Source organism: Schistocerca gregaria, chromosome 8, assembly GCF_023897955.1.
Source record: "Schistocerca gregaria isolate iqSchGreg1 chromosome 8, iqSchGreg1.2, whole genome shotgun sequence".
Classification (NCBI taxonomy): Eukaryota; Metazoa; Arthropoda; class Insecta; order Orthoptera; family Acrididae; genus Schistocerca; species Schistocerca gregaria.
The window spans coordinates 265112436-265130401 of record NC_064927.1 but is presented as its reverse complement, the minus strand read 5'-3'; the positions used below and the strand labels follow the sequence as shown (position 1 = coordinate 265130401).

At 44.6% G+C, this 17966-nt stretch overlaps 1 protein-coding gene across 2 annotated transcripts in view; it reads left to right on the top strand.

The window, feature by feature from the left end:
* The window catches only part of LOC126284676 (uncharacterized), a 125719-nt gene that overhangs the window by 64897 nt on the left and 42856 nt on the right, over window positions 1–17966 (top strand). The gene's annotated exons all lie outside the window — the stretch shown is intronic.

Genomic DNA, 17966 nt, shown 5'->3' with positions numbered 1-17966 from the left:
CGACAATAATATAACTTTCAGTTTGCCCCCAAACTGACGCAATGTGAAACATACATCTCGTATTTACGCGTGTCTTTCGATGAAGATCTCGAAAACTGGATATTTGGAATAATGGGAGAAAATGGGCAAAATAGCCACTAAGCTGCAACAGATTGTCTACAAACTGTAAATGTAAATGGAAACTGGTCATATGTTGCACAAGGTGCCATTGGACAGCCATGACGTCACTAAATTATTATACTAACTGAGCTGACAGGAAAACGTCTCATCATTTTTCACACATCAGTTGTGGGATCAAAGTGCCTGATGTCGTCTGAAATGAAACGACTATATGGCATTGATGGCTGGGAGTATCCAAACAGGGGAAGATCACCAAATCGCAAATCTTTTCAGTTGACGACACATTGGGTGACTTGCGTGTCAATGATGATGAAATAATGATGAGGACAACACAACACCCAGCGCCCGAGTGTAGAAAATCTCTTACCTGGCTGGGAATTGAAGCCGAGTGCACTGCATGGCAGCCAGATGCGCAGGCACTCAGCTAAGGAGGCGGTGGATTGTGATAGATAGATCTTAGTAATTCAGCCAATAGTATAACACTCATTTGAATCTCGTACCATTATTTTCGAACAGTAGGAAAAGAGTAGAGCGGGAGGGGGTACAGAAGAGGAAAGGGCCCAACTGGCAATTTGCGTGGGTTCAGACAAATAAACATCTCCGACTTAAATAAGTAGACGAAAGGAACAGTGGTGCACAGTTCGTTTACATTACGATCATAGCCGGCCGCGGTGACCGAGCGGTTCTAGGCGCTTCAGTCTGGAACCGCGGGACTGCTACAGTCGCAGGTTCGAATCCTGCCTCGGGCTTGAATGTGTGTGATGTTCTTAGGTTAGTTAGGTTTAAGTGGTTCTAAGTTTTAGGGAACTGACGACCTCAGATGTTAAGTCCCATAGTGCTCAGAGCCATTTGAACCATTACGGTCATAAATTACACCTGCATAAACATAACAGTGATGTTTACAGTGGGAAAAGCACACGTTCATTGTCTGTTTACACACTGAGTGCTATTGACAAGGGATTTCAGATCAATTCCGTATTTCTGGATTTCCGGAAGGCTTTTGACACACAAGCGGCTCGTAGTGAAATTGCGTGCTTATGGAATATCGTCTCAGTTATGTGACTGGATTTGTGATTTCCTGTCAGAGAGGTCACAGTTCGTAGTAACTGACGGAAAGTCATCGAGTAAAACAGAAGTCATTTCTGGCGTTCCCCAAGGTAGTGTTATAGGCCCTTTGCTGTTCCCTATCTATATAAACTATTTAGGAGACAATCTGAGCAGCTGTCTTCGGTTGTTTGCAGATGACGGTGTCGTTTATCGACTAATAAAATCATCAGAAAATCAAAACAAACTGCAAAACGAGTTAGAAAAGATATGTGAATGGTGCGAAAAGTGGCAATTGACCCTAAATAACGAACAGTGTGAGGTCATCCACACGAGTGCTAAAAGGAATTCGTTAAACTTCGGTTACACGATAAATCAGTAAAATCTAAAAGTCGTAAATTCAACTAAATACGTAAGTTTTACAATTACAAACAACTTAAATTGTAAGGAACACACAGAAACTGTTATGGGGAAGGCTAACCAAAGACTGCGTTTCATTGGAAGGACACTTAGAAAAAGTAACAGAACTACTAAGGAGACTGCCTACACTACGCTTGTCCGTCCTCTTTTAGAACACTGTTGCGCGGTGTGGGATCCTTACCAGATAGGACTGCAAGAGTACATTGAAAACGTTCAAAGAAAGGCAGCGCGTTTTGTATTATCGCGAAATGTGGGAGAGAGTGTCACAGAAATGATACAGGATTTGTGCTGGAAATTATTAAAAGAAAGGCGTTTTTCGTTGCGACGGTATCTTCTCACGAAATTCCAATCACCAACCTTCTCCTCCGAATGCGAAAATATTTTGTTGACACCGACCTACATTGGGAGGAACGATCACCACGATAAATCAGAGCTCGTACATAAAGAGATGGGTGTTCATTCTTTCCACGTGCTATACGAGATTGGAATAATAGAGAATCATGAAAGTGGTTCGATGAACCCTCTGCCAGATTTGCAGAGTATCCATGTAGATGTAGATCAAAGCCTAGGGACGTCACTGTTTGCATAAGCAGAGTAATGGGCCGATTGCGCCAACTTTCCCACAGTTCGGCTACTTGTGGACAGTAATATTTCGGAAATGGGACTGACCTGCCCACAGTGCTGATCTGAACCCAATGGGCAACCTTTGGGGTGAGTCAGAACGTCAATTTCGCTACAGACACCAGCGTCCAACATCACTACCTTCTCTGGTTTCGGCTTTCGAGGAAGAATGTACTGCCTCTTCTCCACAGAGATGCAGACATCTCATCGAAACGGTCCACGGCGCTTCCAACAATTACAAAGGCGAGAGCTGGACATGCTTCATGTTAATGTCCACTAATAGGTCTCCGGATGTTTTTGATTAGGCAGTGTACGTTACACGTTGAATCGTGAGGCTGAAATGTTTGCAGCGACAAATGCGTAGGATTTGTTGTCCATTGCGGATAACTGACGGCAGCGAGCACGTGCCAGTGACGTCACGGGCGCGCCACGTTGCGCAGCGGAAATGTTTCCGTTATTCTGATAGCCGCCTGCGGCTTCCGCCGATCGCTGGACAGTGAAGCAGACTGCTTCCGTTGGCGGGTGCCAGGCAAGAGCAGGAGTTGGCGGTTCTGCGGCGGACTCCGGCGCTCTGCCAGCTTTGGGGAAAGCGGAGAAAGCTGGCTGATTGGCAGCTCGGCCTTGGCTTTCTCCTCTCCTCTCCAATGCTGTCTGAATGGGCGCTGCTCCGCGGTCAAGGCTCGTACTACGTTGCGCGCCACGCAGCAGTCTGTCGCACCTCCGTGGTCCAGGCCCAAGGTTCAACTACGACAGGTGATCCTCCTGCCGTTCGTGACGACAACTGCAGCAGGAAATCTGCGGCCATATCCTGTAAACAGTGAAGAGCATGGCAGAGGATACCACGTGTACCCGCTCCTAAGAGAGTGAATATACAGAAATGAGTATTAAATTAAATTCTGTAATACGAAATGACCTAAGAGCCAAAAAACGGTAGTACTATTTCCAGCTAATAGTTAGTTAAAATTTTACAAAGAGTAGATATTCGAAATAGAGTAACGCAAAGTAGTACAAAGGGAATCCAAGGACATAACAGAGCTGCGTTTTGTTTTGAATGTAATATATAAACCAATGCGCAGCATTGTTAGGTCTCTTGAGTTTTTGTTTTCAGCGGTGGCGAATGTTCTTCCGTGGTGGTCGGAATTTTTGGTTCAAATGGCTCTGAGCACTATGGGACTCAACATCTGAGGTCATCAGTCCCCTAGAACTTAGAACTACTTAAACCTAACTAACCTAAGGACATCATATACATCTATGCCCGAGGCAGGATTCGAACCTGCGACCGTAGCGGTCGCACGGTTCCAGACTGAAGCGCCTAGAGCCGCTCGGCCACACTGGCCGGCGGAATTTTTGGGATTAGAAGCCTAATTAAATTGCATTCTTAGAACAGAATTAGATATTGGAGTGGTGGAGAATAGATTATTTTGGGATAAATTCAGAGACGGATTCAATAACAGGTGATTGGGTATACGAACATTGATATTCAAATGAATGGTGATTGTACGAGTTAAACGAAACGCTGCGACGGTATACTTACGATTCTGAAGAGATCTATTGACAATACGGAAATTTTTATGTTGAATTAGGACTTTGTTCGCTGTATGCGAATTATTAAAGAGTATTGGGACCTTAACACACTAGTATCTTTGCCGCTCGTTGTCAAGGTGATTCCGCTAATAAACGAGAAGTGAAAAATAGTGCCCGTTAAAAGATTAAACTTGTGCTGAACAAACATTGAAATGATCCGAACCCATAATTAATGTCTTGTCGTGAGAACTGAGAAGCTTAGACACTGTAAGGCCCAGAGACATATTTGTAATTTATCTGACATTAATGACAAAGGACAGTTTCATGGAAAAGCATATCTTTGGTGATAGGTACACGAAGGAATGTAGTACTGACTAACTGTTATCATAACGAAACAATACACTCTAGGATCAACTCTCCTTTCATTGATGCCCCGGAGCCATCTCTCATTAATTCAAGAACTTAATTATGCCAATAAAACAGAAAAATACGAGACATTCCCAGTGTTTACTAAAACGTGATTGAAAGTGTATGAAATATTTCTGGAAAAACGCGATCAATTTTCAACTGATAGTTCACACGACTAGATTCATAACGTAATTCAGAGTTGTTTTATGCCTTACCCACAAGGCAGGGAATGGTTCTTAACTAGCCGGGACAATATACTACACAGACTTTCATTCTCGTACGGAGCGCGGGAAAAATGACTCCTTATATGCCTCTGTGCGTGCTGTACTTAATCTTATCTTCGTGATCCATACTGGAATGACATGTAGGAGACAGTAGTGCAGGATATCTTCTTCTTCATCTGCTTCTGCGGCCTCATTGGACCACTTCGGTCAATCATTCTCTGGTCACCTTCTTCATTAAGTTCCTTTCCGAGATGCCCAGTATCCTTTCATTCGTTCTGACCTTTCTTGTCGTTCCTCATCTGTAAATACTCTTTTTATTGTACATCATTTGTCCAGTCTACATTTTGCGTCCTCTCTACTTCGGCCATCATTAGTTATTTTGCTGCCCAAATAGCAGAACTCATCTACTACTTTATGTGTCTCGTTTCCTAATCTAATTCACTCAGCACCACCTGATTTAAATTGACTACACTCATTGTTTTGCTTTTATTAATGTTCATCTTACATCCTGCTTTCAAGACACTATCCGTTCCGTTCAGCTACTCTTCCAAGTCGTTTGCTGTCTCTCACATAATTACAATGCCACCAGCAAATCTCAGAGTTTTTATATCTTATCCCTGAAGTTTAATTCGTACTCCAAATTTTCCTTTGGTTTCCGTTACTGCTTGCTCAGTATACAGATTGACTAACGTCGGGGATAGGCTACAACCCTGTCTCACACCTTTTTCAACCACTGCTCCCGTATCATGCCTCTCGATTCTTACAACCGCTTTCTGCTCCACTCGTATTTTACCCCTGCTTCCTTCAGAATTTCAATGTATGAAGCACAAATTGTCAGTTGTACGGATGACGTCGTCGTGCGAGGGCGACTTTTCACTTTTCCCTCGCCGCAGCTGGAGAGGAGCGGCCAGTGGCTACGCCCACCGAGTATCGACCACCGCCAGCCGGGAGGACGTGATCAGTCTCTGGCGGGACGCGACGCCCAAGTCGATACCAGCCGCAGCTCCTCTCACCCCCACACCTCCCCTCCCCTCCCCAGCCGTGTGGCTACCTGCCTCACCCCAACTTTCCCACAGCCCTTAGACGTAAAAATTCTTTTATTCCTCCCTCGCGTATCCCTTGGCAGCGCTGCGGAGGCCGCTCGAGGGTGCAAAGCAGGCACCGAAGAGCACCGAAACGAAAAAACACCCCACTCGCGCACTTCGTGTGCATCTGAAAAGTAACGACAGGAATGGTGTGTTGTTCACGAGATTTTTACTTGAACACCGCTCCTACACTTACTAAGGACAATGAACAGGATGGCTGAACATGACAGAACGATTTATAAAGCCTTATTTACACCAACATTGGAAGTAGACCTGTTGACTTCATCGTAAAGCACGTGCCTCGAAATCGACAGGTCGTTGTACGAAATCCCAGTCGGGCCACGGAAATTTTCAACATGCCTTTAATCTAATCTTTATCTCTTTAATGACGTGAGAAACGAACGTGGTTCGAATTCCATGTTAAACTGTACATTTCTTTATCCCAGTTACATAACTGGGCTAGGTTAGGACCATGCAAGTAAGTGCCGTCCAATTGAAAGGCTTGCACTTGGCTATACTACCAACAACGAACCTATCACGTTCTCGAAACAGTTAAGTTTTCCATCAACTTTAAATGCATTAGAAGTTAGCGTCTTCGCAATATGGAAGACGCCCTGGCCTTCTTAAACGGGTGGCATTGTCAGAAGCAAAGGTATCGTGTGACATGCCCCGTAGTGTTGCTGTTCATGACATATACAGGGTGAGATATTTAAGATGGTCTGCTCAAAATATATTCAGAAAGAGTAAACAGATCGATGCATGGTGTCTGCCCACAGCTATAGCAGACAATGTGACGTTTGTAGGTGCCGAGGTATGAAACCGACATCGTTTTTTTTTTAAAGGATCTACACATTATCTGATCAAAAGTATCCGGACATATATTAATGGACATTAACATGGCCTTTGTGATAGGTTAAACTCGGCTGGGGACGCTTTCAGTGGTTTGTCTGAATGCCTCTGGAGGAGTGGCAGCCCATTCTTCCTCAAGAGCTGAAACCAAAGACACTGGTGTCTGGAGCGAAATCGACGTTCTGACTCATCCCAAAACTGTTCCACTGAGTTCAGGTCGGGACTCTGGGCAGGCTTTTCCATTTCGCGAATCGTACTGTCCACAAATCGTTGCCTCAAACAAGCTGCTTTATGACAGGGTGCATTGTCATGCTGATGCAACTATCGTATCCCAACTGTTTCTCTAATGTACTCAGTACACATCGTTGTAAAACGTGTTCATACCCTCCGCATTTAGCGAAAAACACCCCCACACTGTTGCACCACCTCATTCGTTCTTCACTGTTGACGCTAAACATGATGGCATGTAACATTCTGTAAGCATTCGCCAAACCCACACGCTTCCGGCGGATTTAGATCGGGTATAACGTGTTGCATCACCCGTTTCCCATTGTCCACTGTTCAGTGGCGTCGCTTAGCAATTGGCTATAGAAAATGGTTCAAATGGCTCTAAGCACTATGGGACTTAACATCTGAGATCTCAGTCCCCTAGACTTAGAACTATGTAAACCTAACTAACCTAAGGACAGCACACCCATGCCCCAGGCAGGATTCGAACCTGCGACCGTAGCGGCAGTGCGGTTCCGGACTGAAGCGCCTACAACCTCTCGGCCACAGCGGACGGCTTGGCTATAGAAATTTGTGGCTTATGAGGAGCTGTTAGACCATTGTGCCCTCTTGTTTTTAACTCCCCACGCAAAGACATTGTTCTAGCTGAACGATTCGTAGCACTGTGGAGCTCACCAGTGATTCCTTCCTCTGATTTCAGGCGCTTTTTTACAATCACCCTTTGGAATGCTCAACGGTCCCTGTCGGTCAGAACATGAAGCGTGCCTGATCCTGATGTCGCTCTCGTTGTTCCTTCCCTTTTCCACTTCATAATCACATCACCAACAATAAACTTGGGCAGCTTTAGAGCTAGCGAAATATCCTTAATGAATTTGTTACTCATGTGACACACTGGTCATCGGGAATTAACTCGAAGCGGGACTTGTCACTGAAGACAAGTCTACTCCAGTCAATGAGATTCCAGGCCGAAGATGTGTCTGGAGACGCCCCAGATAGAATTAGGGTACCAATCTGACAGTCACCCGCCATACGTCTCGACAGCCACGTCTGATGGTCTGTGGTACCACTTCACTTCATAGCAGGGCCCCTTTCGTTGTGATCCGCGGCACCCTTACAGAACAGCGGTACGTCGATAATATTCTAAGCTCGCTTTTGTTGCCCTCCGTGGCAAGCCATCCTGGTGATACATTTCAGCAAGATAATGCACGCCCGCACACGGCGAGACTTTCTGCTGCTTGTCTTCGTGCTGTCCAAACCGTTCCTTGGCCACCAAGCTGCCGGGTATCTCCCCAACTGATACAGTCTGGAGCATTTCGGGCAGGGCCGGCCGGCGTGGCCGAGCGGTTCTAGGCGCTTCAGTCTGGAACCGCGCGACCGCTACGGTCGCAGGTTCGAATCCTGCCTCGGGCATGGATGTGTGTGATGACCTTAGGTTAGTTAGGTTAAGTAATTCTAAGTTGTAAGGGACTGATGACCTCAGATGTTAAGTGCCATAGTGTTCAGAGCCATTTGAACCATTTTGAACCAATTTCGGGCAGGGCCGTCCAGCCGTCTCGCGATTTTGACTCTCTAACACACCAGTTGTACAGAATTTTGCACAGGAGGACTCCCAGCAACTCTATCACTCAATGCCAAACCAAATAACTACTTCTGTAAGGGCCAGAGGTGGGCCAAAGCGTTATTGATTTGTTCTTAAATAAATCATCCAATTTTTTCCTGAAATTCTAATCATGTGTTTGTCTCTACATATACATTCCATCTACCGATTCCCGTCCCCATCGGATAATTTCTTCATGGTGAATCCTTTTTTTTTCTTTGTCTTAGAATGTAGTAATAAGACGACAGTGCCGCTAATCAAAGTCGCGCCGTCTGGAGAACATGTCCCATAAACATTGAAACATTTGCCCCCTGTGCCAAATGTAAGCTAACACTTAGCTCAGGTAGGATTTGTGTGTTTTCCTGAGCCCTTGGAGCCCGTCAATTTGTGCTCTGCTGTTGCAGCTCAAATGGCTCTGAGCACTACGGGACTTAACACCTGAGGTCATCAGTCCGCTAGAACTTAGAACTACTTAAACCCAACTAACCTAAGGACATCACACACATCCATGCCCGAGGCAGGATTCGAACCTGCGGCCATAGCAATCACGCGATTCCGGACTGAAGCGCCTAGAACCGCTCGACCACCGCGGCCGGCGCTTTTGCAGCGATTAGACAACATTCTCGTGAAACTGTTCAGAATTTCGCAATGTATGCGACCGAAGAAAATGTGGATACGGTTTTGGTTTATGAAGAATGACACCAGCTGTTAGCCCGTAGGTTAGTGGTCAGCGTGTCTGACTGCTATGCGGAGGACTTTGGTTCGATTCCGTTACCTCATGGATTCTTCCTTGGGGTGCACTTAAGTCTCCTCATGCTGAAGAGATGCGTAAGTGAGAAGTAGGGGCTCCAAGGTCAAGAAATCCGACAACGGTCGGGAGAGAGGTGTGCTGACGCCATGCTCCTCTGCACTTCATCAAATAACGTCATTTGCAAAGGATGATTCGGCGGTCGGTCGGTTCCGATTGATCCATCACGGCCAGAACGCAGAGCTAATAATTACCACCAATCGGGTAGAGCAGCGCTTAGGCTGTATGCTGAAAGGTATCCTGATCATGCCAAACCCTCACAATCCATATTTGCGAGCATTACCATGTAATTCAGAAATGTGAAGAGTGAAGAATAAAATAAGTCAACAAAAAACAACAATAACTTGTTTTGGCAGCGGAAGCACACGACCCACATGTAACCGAGCGGCAGCTTGTATCTGCGAGTGTTATCAGTCAAAAAGTGTTGTCGAACAAGGCATTTCCTCCTTTCCCCAATTCGCTCTACAAGTAGCATCATGGCAATGACTTTTTAAATACGTTACTGGGTTTAATTAAATGATGCCTACGAAAAGTTCAAAGTTATGCAGCGGTTCTATGCAAGTTTATGTTTACGGATGAAGTATCGTTCAGGCCATGAACAAATAAAGACTTCGTAATATACGCTACTAATGGTAAACTCCATCCACATGCTCTCTTGGGCCCATCGGTACCGACTGACTCCCGTGTCGCCCTTGTCAATGGTCTCACTGGATGTGTGGAAAGACAGAGGATCAGTACATCGCTTGCCCGGGCGTTGTCAGTTTTAGTGAGCTGAATATGCACTACTGATCAGATGAACGTCCACGCTGGTTGAGAGGAGTGGATAAACAACAACCTGGGCCAGTCAGTATATGGTATGGGCTTTTCAATCACAACTTTCGCTCCCAGTTTATTGATAGGATATAGTTCGTACATCCGCCGTTATTGAAGGGAAAAAAACTAACACTAGATGTAAGACATTTGATGTGGTACCAACAGGACAATCGTCTCGCCCATTCCGCACAGATTACTACTGACCATCTCAGCAGAACATCTCAAAATCGTTCAGGAAACAAAATGACGTGCACCGTCACTAGTTGAGCCCTCTGGACTCCTGTTTATGGAGAAATTTAAAATAAGAGTTCTATAACGGAATACCGACGACTCCTTTAAGACATGAACCGCCGTTTTAACACCGGCGTGTCTACGATAACTCCAGATGAAATTCAATGCGCAATATCGTCAGTCCAGTACCTCCCTCCCCTCCGAATTTTGAGCGTTGCTGTCTTGTTACTGTTCGATTAAGGTCCACATCACCAACATGTCAACGTACCTTCTATAACCTAACCGAACTTGACTTCAAACAGCGCATCGAGGAATCTTGTCGCTCCGTAGCACCAGGAAGTTTCTATCTCGTGCACAGCTCATTTAGAAGGTTCACTAAGTTGTGCATTCAGGAAAATGGGCACTCGTTCGAGCATCTCAGTTAAATGAACATCTCGTCATCAGAACACCCATATGAACACACACAATAACCAAAGATGGGTCAAACATGATAATCGGATGCTAAGCCACCTGCGTCGGGAGCTATACCGGCACAGCACTGCAGACAGAACTTGCAGAATATCTTGAATACGTTTCCTGTCACGCTATCGTAATAGAGGGACACTTCAACTCGACACCTGGAATTCGATGATGCCAAAGATCCGTTTGACGTTAAGAATTTCTTCGAACAGACTTGTGATGGTAACGTCTTATGCAACAAACAGGGTCCGCAGCTCGTGGTCTCGCGGCAGCGTTCTCGCTTCCCGAGCACGGGGTCCTGGGCTCGATTCACGGCGGAGTCAGGGATTTTTCCTGCCTCGAGATATCCTCATCATCATTCATCGCCATTACGGTCGGAGGAAGGCAATGGCAAACCACCTCCACTAGGACTTTGCCTAGTACGGCAGTGCGGATCTTCCGTATCGCTCCCCTATGCTCTGTCCACGAATATGGGACTTCATCATCAAGATCAACAACAAACGGACCCAAACTTTCCAAATTAGTTGATGTAGAGGAGGGCATCAGTGATAATAAGGCTGTGGTAACATCAACGACTACAGGTATGACACTGAGCTTCTAAACATTCATGGTGGTGTCTGTTTGTTCTATATCGTGTCTCCCTACCACTTTCGCGCAACGACGCTCTGAGCGTGTTTTTTAGGGAACTAGTTTGAACCTGGGACCTGTTGCTGGTAAGGAGACGCCAGACCACACATGACATGTAGAATTCAGAAGAGTTCAGTGAGACTAGCGATGATATAATCAAATGCTTAATGATCTCAGCGTCAGCTCCACTGCACTCCCTGTAAAAGAATCTTAATTCTAACTAAATATAGTGGAAAGGGTTCAAGGCTTTCCTATTTTTAGTTAGCTGGTAAAATAACGTCGAAAAAGCAGTTAAGTTTACCATTGGAAATTTATTCTAATCACAAAACATCGTTTATAAATTGCACTATTGATAAAAGGAAATGTTTTAATACATGATGGTAAAAACCAACAGCGTTCAACAAAAATGTGAACGAATATTCCCTAAATGGGTTTCCAAGTTCTACAATCGATCGAAGGATGACCTAGGCCATATCACATCTATAATCTAGGTTAAATTTAAGTTTCACAAAAGAGAAAACTATCAAAATTGTCTACAGTGACCCTCAATTATCTTTAATTACTTATCTAACTTGTCGTAAATTACAGTGGCTGATGTGGCTTCTCAATAACTAAAAATAGAAAAATTATCACGTTTCAGATTTTGATTTCAAGTGGCAAATGTGAACACCATGAGTTTTAATTAACGATCGACACTAGTATTACGCAAAAAGGGGGTGTAATAGATGAGTCTTCTGCAGTTCTGAGTGAAACCTTATGCGCTCAAAAATGCGGCATCGCGTGCGTTCATTACCTTGTCGGTGTTTAAGCAGCGTCAGGGCGGCAGCGGGCGGCGCAGCAGCCATCCAGCTCGCCGTCTCGGAACCAACTCTTCTCTAACTTCTCCTTACTACAATTTACCGAAGTTAGTTTAAAAAAACTATCTGGCTATGTTTTCATCTGACCAATCAGGGTCTCAATGTTAACCTTAATCTCCGCCTACAAAAATTCTGTCTATCCAATGAGAACCGTTATACTTTTCGTGGTGGGGCAATGTTTTTAAAGTTTGCAACGTAACAGAGACGCTAAAAAGTCTCACGCTAAAACCTGCAGCTAGTGTGGTCCTTTTAGCGTTATCGTAAGATCTATACTGCTCTTCTGGAGGGCTCTATCTTTTAACATGGGCTGGGGAGTGATCCTAATGTAACAGACACGCGAAAAAGTCTCAGGCTAAAACTTGCGGGTGGTAGTGGCCCTTTTTGTGTTATCGTAAGATCTATACTGCTTTTCTGGAGGGCTCTAGCTTTTAACATGGGCTGGGGGTTGTCCTTGACATACCTGAGACGCGAAAAAGCCTCACGCTAAAACGTGCGGGTTGTATAGTTGTACAGGTAGGCTCGCGGCGTGGGTGCCCAGCCCCTCCCTTTTCTAGCTTAACACGGTTCTGCTCTCGGCTTCTGTCCTCGTTTCTCCCCTCGGAACTGCGTCTGCCTCACGGTGGGAAGGTACGACACGCATTTAGGCATTCTTGTGTTAGTCTGTGGTATTCCATTTGCTCACTCGTTACTCGTATTACTTTGGTTAATTTAATGTCACGATTTATTCCGAGCTATGTGCCATACTACTGGATTTGCTTATCATGTCAGGGTTTTCATGTAAGGTGTTGATTTGCCTGACACCTTACAAGCTGACAAAAGTCATGGTTGTTGTTGATGTGGTCTTCAGTCCTGAGACTGGTTTGATGCAGCTCTCCATGCTACTCTATCCTGTGCAAGCTTCTTCATCTGCTAGTACCTACTGCAACCTACATCCATCTGAATCTGCTTAGTGTATTCATCTCTTGGTCTCCCTCTACGATTTTTACCCTCCGCGCTGCCCTCCAGTACTAAATTGGTGATCCTTTGATGCCTCAGAGTATGTCCTACCAATCGCTCCCTTCTTCTAGTCAAGTTGTGCTACAAATTTCTCTTCTCCCCAAAGTCATGGCATAGCTCATAATATCATGTCGGACCTCCTTTTGCCCGGCATAGTGCAGGAACTCGGCGTGGCATGCACTCAACAAGTTGTTGGAAGTTCCCTGCAGAATATTGAACTATGCTGCCTCTATATCCGTCCATAATTACAAAAATGTTCCCAGTGCATGATTTTCTGCATGAACAGACATCTTGATTCAAATGGTTCGAATGGCTCTGAGCACTATGGGACTTAACATCTATGGTCATCAGTCCCCTAGAACTTAGAACTATTTAAACCTAACTAACCTAAGGACAACACACAACACCCAGCCATCACGAGGCAGAGAAAATCCCTGACCCCGCCGGGAATCGAACCCGGGAAGCGAGAACGCTACCGCACGACCATGAGATGCGGGCCTGACATCTTGATTGTGTCCCATAAATGTTCGGTGGGATTCATGTGGGGCGATCTGGGTGGCCACATCATTCGCTCAAACGGTCAGAATGTTCTTCAAACCGATCAGGAACAATTGTGGCCCAGTGGCTTGGCGCATCGTCATCCATAAAATTTCCATCGTTGTTTGGCAGCATGAAGCCCATGAATGGCTGCAAATGCTCTCTAAGTAACCGAACATAACCATTTGCAGTAAATGATCGATCAGTTGGACTAGAGGATCCAGTCCATTCCATGTAAACGTAGCCAACACCGTCATTGAACCACCACCAGCTCGCACAGTGCCTTGTTGACAACTTGGGTCCATGGCTTCTTGGGGTCTGCGCCACGCTCGAACCCTGCCATCAGTTCTTCCCGACTATAAGCGGGACTAATTTGAACAGGCCACCGTTTTCCAGTCGCCTAGGGCCAACCAATATGTTCACGAGCGCAGGAGAGGCGCTGCAAGCGAGCTGTAACCAAAGGCACTCTGGTCGATCGTCTGCAGCCATAGGCCATTAACGCCAAATTTCACCGCACTGTTCGAACGGATACGTTCGTTGTACGTCCTACATTGATTTCTGTGACTATTTCACGCATTCTTGCTTGTCTGTTAGCACTGGCAACTCCGCAAAACGACGCTGCCCTCGGTCGTTAAGTGAAGGCTGTCGGCCATTGCGTTGCCCATGGTGAGAGATAATGCCTGAAATTGGGTATTGCCGGCGCACTTTTCACACTATGGAACTCGATATATTGAATTCCCTAACGATTTCCAGAATGTAATGTACCATGCGTCTAACTCCAACTATCATTCCGTTTTCAAAGTCTGTTAATTCCTGTCGTATAAGGAATGTTAAGAAAGAAAAATAGCTTTGATTACCAAGAGTGACAGGACCTACATAACACCAAATACGCCGTTCTGAGGACGAAGACGTGTAGAGCAAATGGGATGAAATTCATAAACACTTCTCAGTACGTCTTAGACAAGTATGTTCCGTGCAAGGTTATAAAGGCTGAGAAAGATACACCGTGATGTAATAGCTGCGTTATAAAACTGCTACACAAGCAAAGAGAGCCTCATCAGGGATTTAAGCGAACTCAAAACCTATCTGACAAGTAAAAGCTGAACGAAGCGAAAGTTAGGAGAGAAATGAGAGAAGCGTTCAATGAATTTGAAAGCAAAATTTTGTCAAGCGATGTGACGAAAAGTCTTAACAACTTCTGGTCTTATGTAAAATCAGTAGGCGAATCGGAATCATCTGTTCAGTCGTTCAGTGACCATACTGACGCCAAAACAGAAGATGACAAGGAGAAGGTAGAAATACTGGACTCTGTCTTGCCTAACTGATTCACCATGGGCGATCGTAATATGGTCCCCTTTTCAATCATCCTACGAACGCTGAAATGCCATGTATTGAGGTTAGTGATCGCGGAATGGAAAAACAGTACGATCGCTTAGTAGCGGAAAGACATCTGGAGCAGATGAGATACTTGTAAGATTTTGCGGAGATTATACGAAAGAACTTGCTTCCCTCCTAGCAGTAGTTTATCGTAGATTGCTGGAGCGACGATGGGTACCTAGCGACGGGATGAAGGCGCACGTCGTTTCTGTTATCAAGAAGGGTCGCAAGACAAATGCACATAATTATAGGCCTATATCGCAGACGTCGATCTGTTATAGAATTGTGGCACATTTTTTATGCTCACATGTTATGACTTTTTTGGAGAATGAAAATCGCATTAACGAAAATCGACATGGATCCCGCAAACTGAGATCTTCCGATACTCGGCTCGCTCTGTTTCCCATGAGATCCATAGAGCTGTAGATAATGGCGTACAGATTGAAGCAATGTTCCTTGATTTCGTGACATAACAGCAAACAGACAAACACACAGAAATTTATAACTGAATGTCTAGGTCTCTTAGCCAGTCTCTAGATCCTGGTGTCACCAAATACAATTCATTGGGCAGACCAGGAAATTTTCGTAATAAACACCCTACTGCAGCCTTATTTGGCACAGTAAGACCGGGCAAGGTCCTGGCATCCTGGAAGATTGCCGTCATAGTAATTAGTAAAACATACTTACACAAAGACTCCTCAGTGGTTAAAAGGCATAAATAAATCCTGTGTGCAGTAGTGTAGCTAGGTAGTTGACAGATGTTTGTGACTCTCCACCCCACGAAAGATTAGATTAGATTAGATTTACTTTCATTACAATTGATCAGTAGTGTGGAGGCCCTCCAGGATGTAGAACATGTCAGAAACAACAATACAAGACAAATATTCACAACTCAACCAAATAAGCTAATGTACCATTCCACAGGTCCCAAGTGGAATGATCGTCATTTTTAATGTACACTATATGAAATTGTCATTTTACAAATACTAATGCACTGAATTTAAAATAAAAAGTTTATTTATTTATTTATAAGGTAATAAACGTGTAATACAACTAATACTTATTTACAATGAACACATTACTGCACTGAAATGGTGCAGAAGTTATATTGTACTTATATTTATACACAGGCAAATCAGTTGGTTCTACTGAGAATTTCATCAATGGAGTAGATGGAGTTGGCCACCAATAAATCCTTTAGGCTTCTCTTAAACTGAATTTCGTTGGTTGTTAAGCTTTTTATGGCTGCTGGCAAGTTATTGAAAATGTGTGTTCCTGAATAATGCACACCTTTTTGTACAAGACTAAGTGACGTTAAATCCTTGTGAAAATTATTCTTATTTCTAGTATTGATTCCATGAATTGAGCAGTTGGTTTGAAAAAGTGATATATTTTTAATGATAAATTTCATTAAAGAATAAATATATTGGGAAGCGGTAGTTAGTATCCCTAGTTCCCTAAACAGGCTTCTGCAGGATGTTCTTGAATTCACACCACATATAACTCTTACTGCACGTTTTTGTGCCCGGAAAACATAAAATAATATTGTTCGAGGCAGTACTTTTTTGATATAAGAGATTAAGTGAGTAAAATATAATGTTAACTATCTTATAAACAGCTTTTATGAATGGAAACGAGTAAAACGCATTTCTATAAATAACTCAGTTTACGTGATTATTAATGAAGCAGTACAAACAATGAAAGATCTTCTTACTGATCGGTGACTAACATGTAGCTTGCCAACGGCTTTGCCACGTTGGCGACACCGGTTGCCGTCAGGTCACTGGAGTTAGGCAACGTTAGACCCGATTAGTACTTGGCTGGGTGACCGACCGCAGAAAGCCGGGTGCCGTTGGCTGAAGGACATACAAGTCGTCAAATTGGAGTACAAATGAAAGATCTGCACCAAGCCAGAGAGCCACACGACATAATTATTATAACATGAGCTTAGGCCCTCTTTCTTCTAACTTTTTCTGGGGCAAATTTTGAAATTGCGTCATCAAAATCGATATCTTTGCTAAGTAATTTCGTTTGACAAAATTACCAAACTAGAGTATTGTGGCTGACTCCACACTACTACTAGAAGAGAGAATGATATATAAAACCATTTGTAAATAATTCCATCTACTTACAAACAAATGAATAAATACTGTATTCGATTTTCTGCAAACTATATCTCACGGCAGAAAACATTCACTCGCATCGGGCGACGCATGATACACTGCGCAACACAATTAATGGATCACTTTACCGACTCTCCGTAACTGTCTGCCATTGTGACGCACAATTTTGAAATTTGGCTAAAATGTGCCTACAGCCTTGCCCTGTAATGGTGCAAACGCCTGGCGTCCTACGACGTCACCAAGGTGTCGGCACGTGCGAAAAAACGGCCACAACTCGAAGTTCATCTGTCATGTGAGGTGGGTTTATGATGTCACATTGGCACCAAAATTCTGCCCAACGCCACCGCGGACGTGTCAGGCTATTTTCCCGTCATCACACCCCCTCTTACCCGCATTCCACTTCTTCTATTGACTCTATTGACGCATCAGAGATGGAAGTCAAAAAGGCGACCCTCAGCGTTGAAATCACGCGGTTTTCTTTAGCGTGGCCGAGGGAAAGGATTCAGACACATTAACGTTCAGGACAGACATGTATAAGCCTCAGAGAGTGGCGTAAAGTGCGTCAGTCAAACCACCCCTTTCCTTGAGGTGTCGATTCCCGAACATTTCGCAGTTGAAAACTACAATTCTCAGCGCGGTGAGAAACAAGACGACGTTCTTGAGAATCTTTGACGTTACTGACACCTCCGCACGTTTCAACTCATCTCATCCCCTCTCTAAGTACATTGTGGGATGGCATTCCCACTGAACGGCGTCACACCCCTTTGCAGTGCAGCGCAACAGCAATTTTCGCTCTTGTGTACAGATTGTAACTTCTAGAGACCATTGTCTCTGTGAAGGTACATTTTTAAAATTATCAATCAAGGATAATGGCTGACACCGAGAGCGTTGCCAAACTATGAAGCGTTAGAGGGACCCTTTGGCGTTTTATTCACGCATGTGTCAATGTTCCACCCCCCCCCCCCCCCCCCCCGTCCACCGTTATGACGCCACAGGAGGGCGCGGAACAGGACGCCTA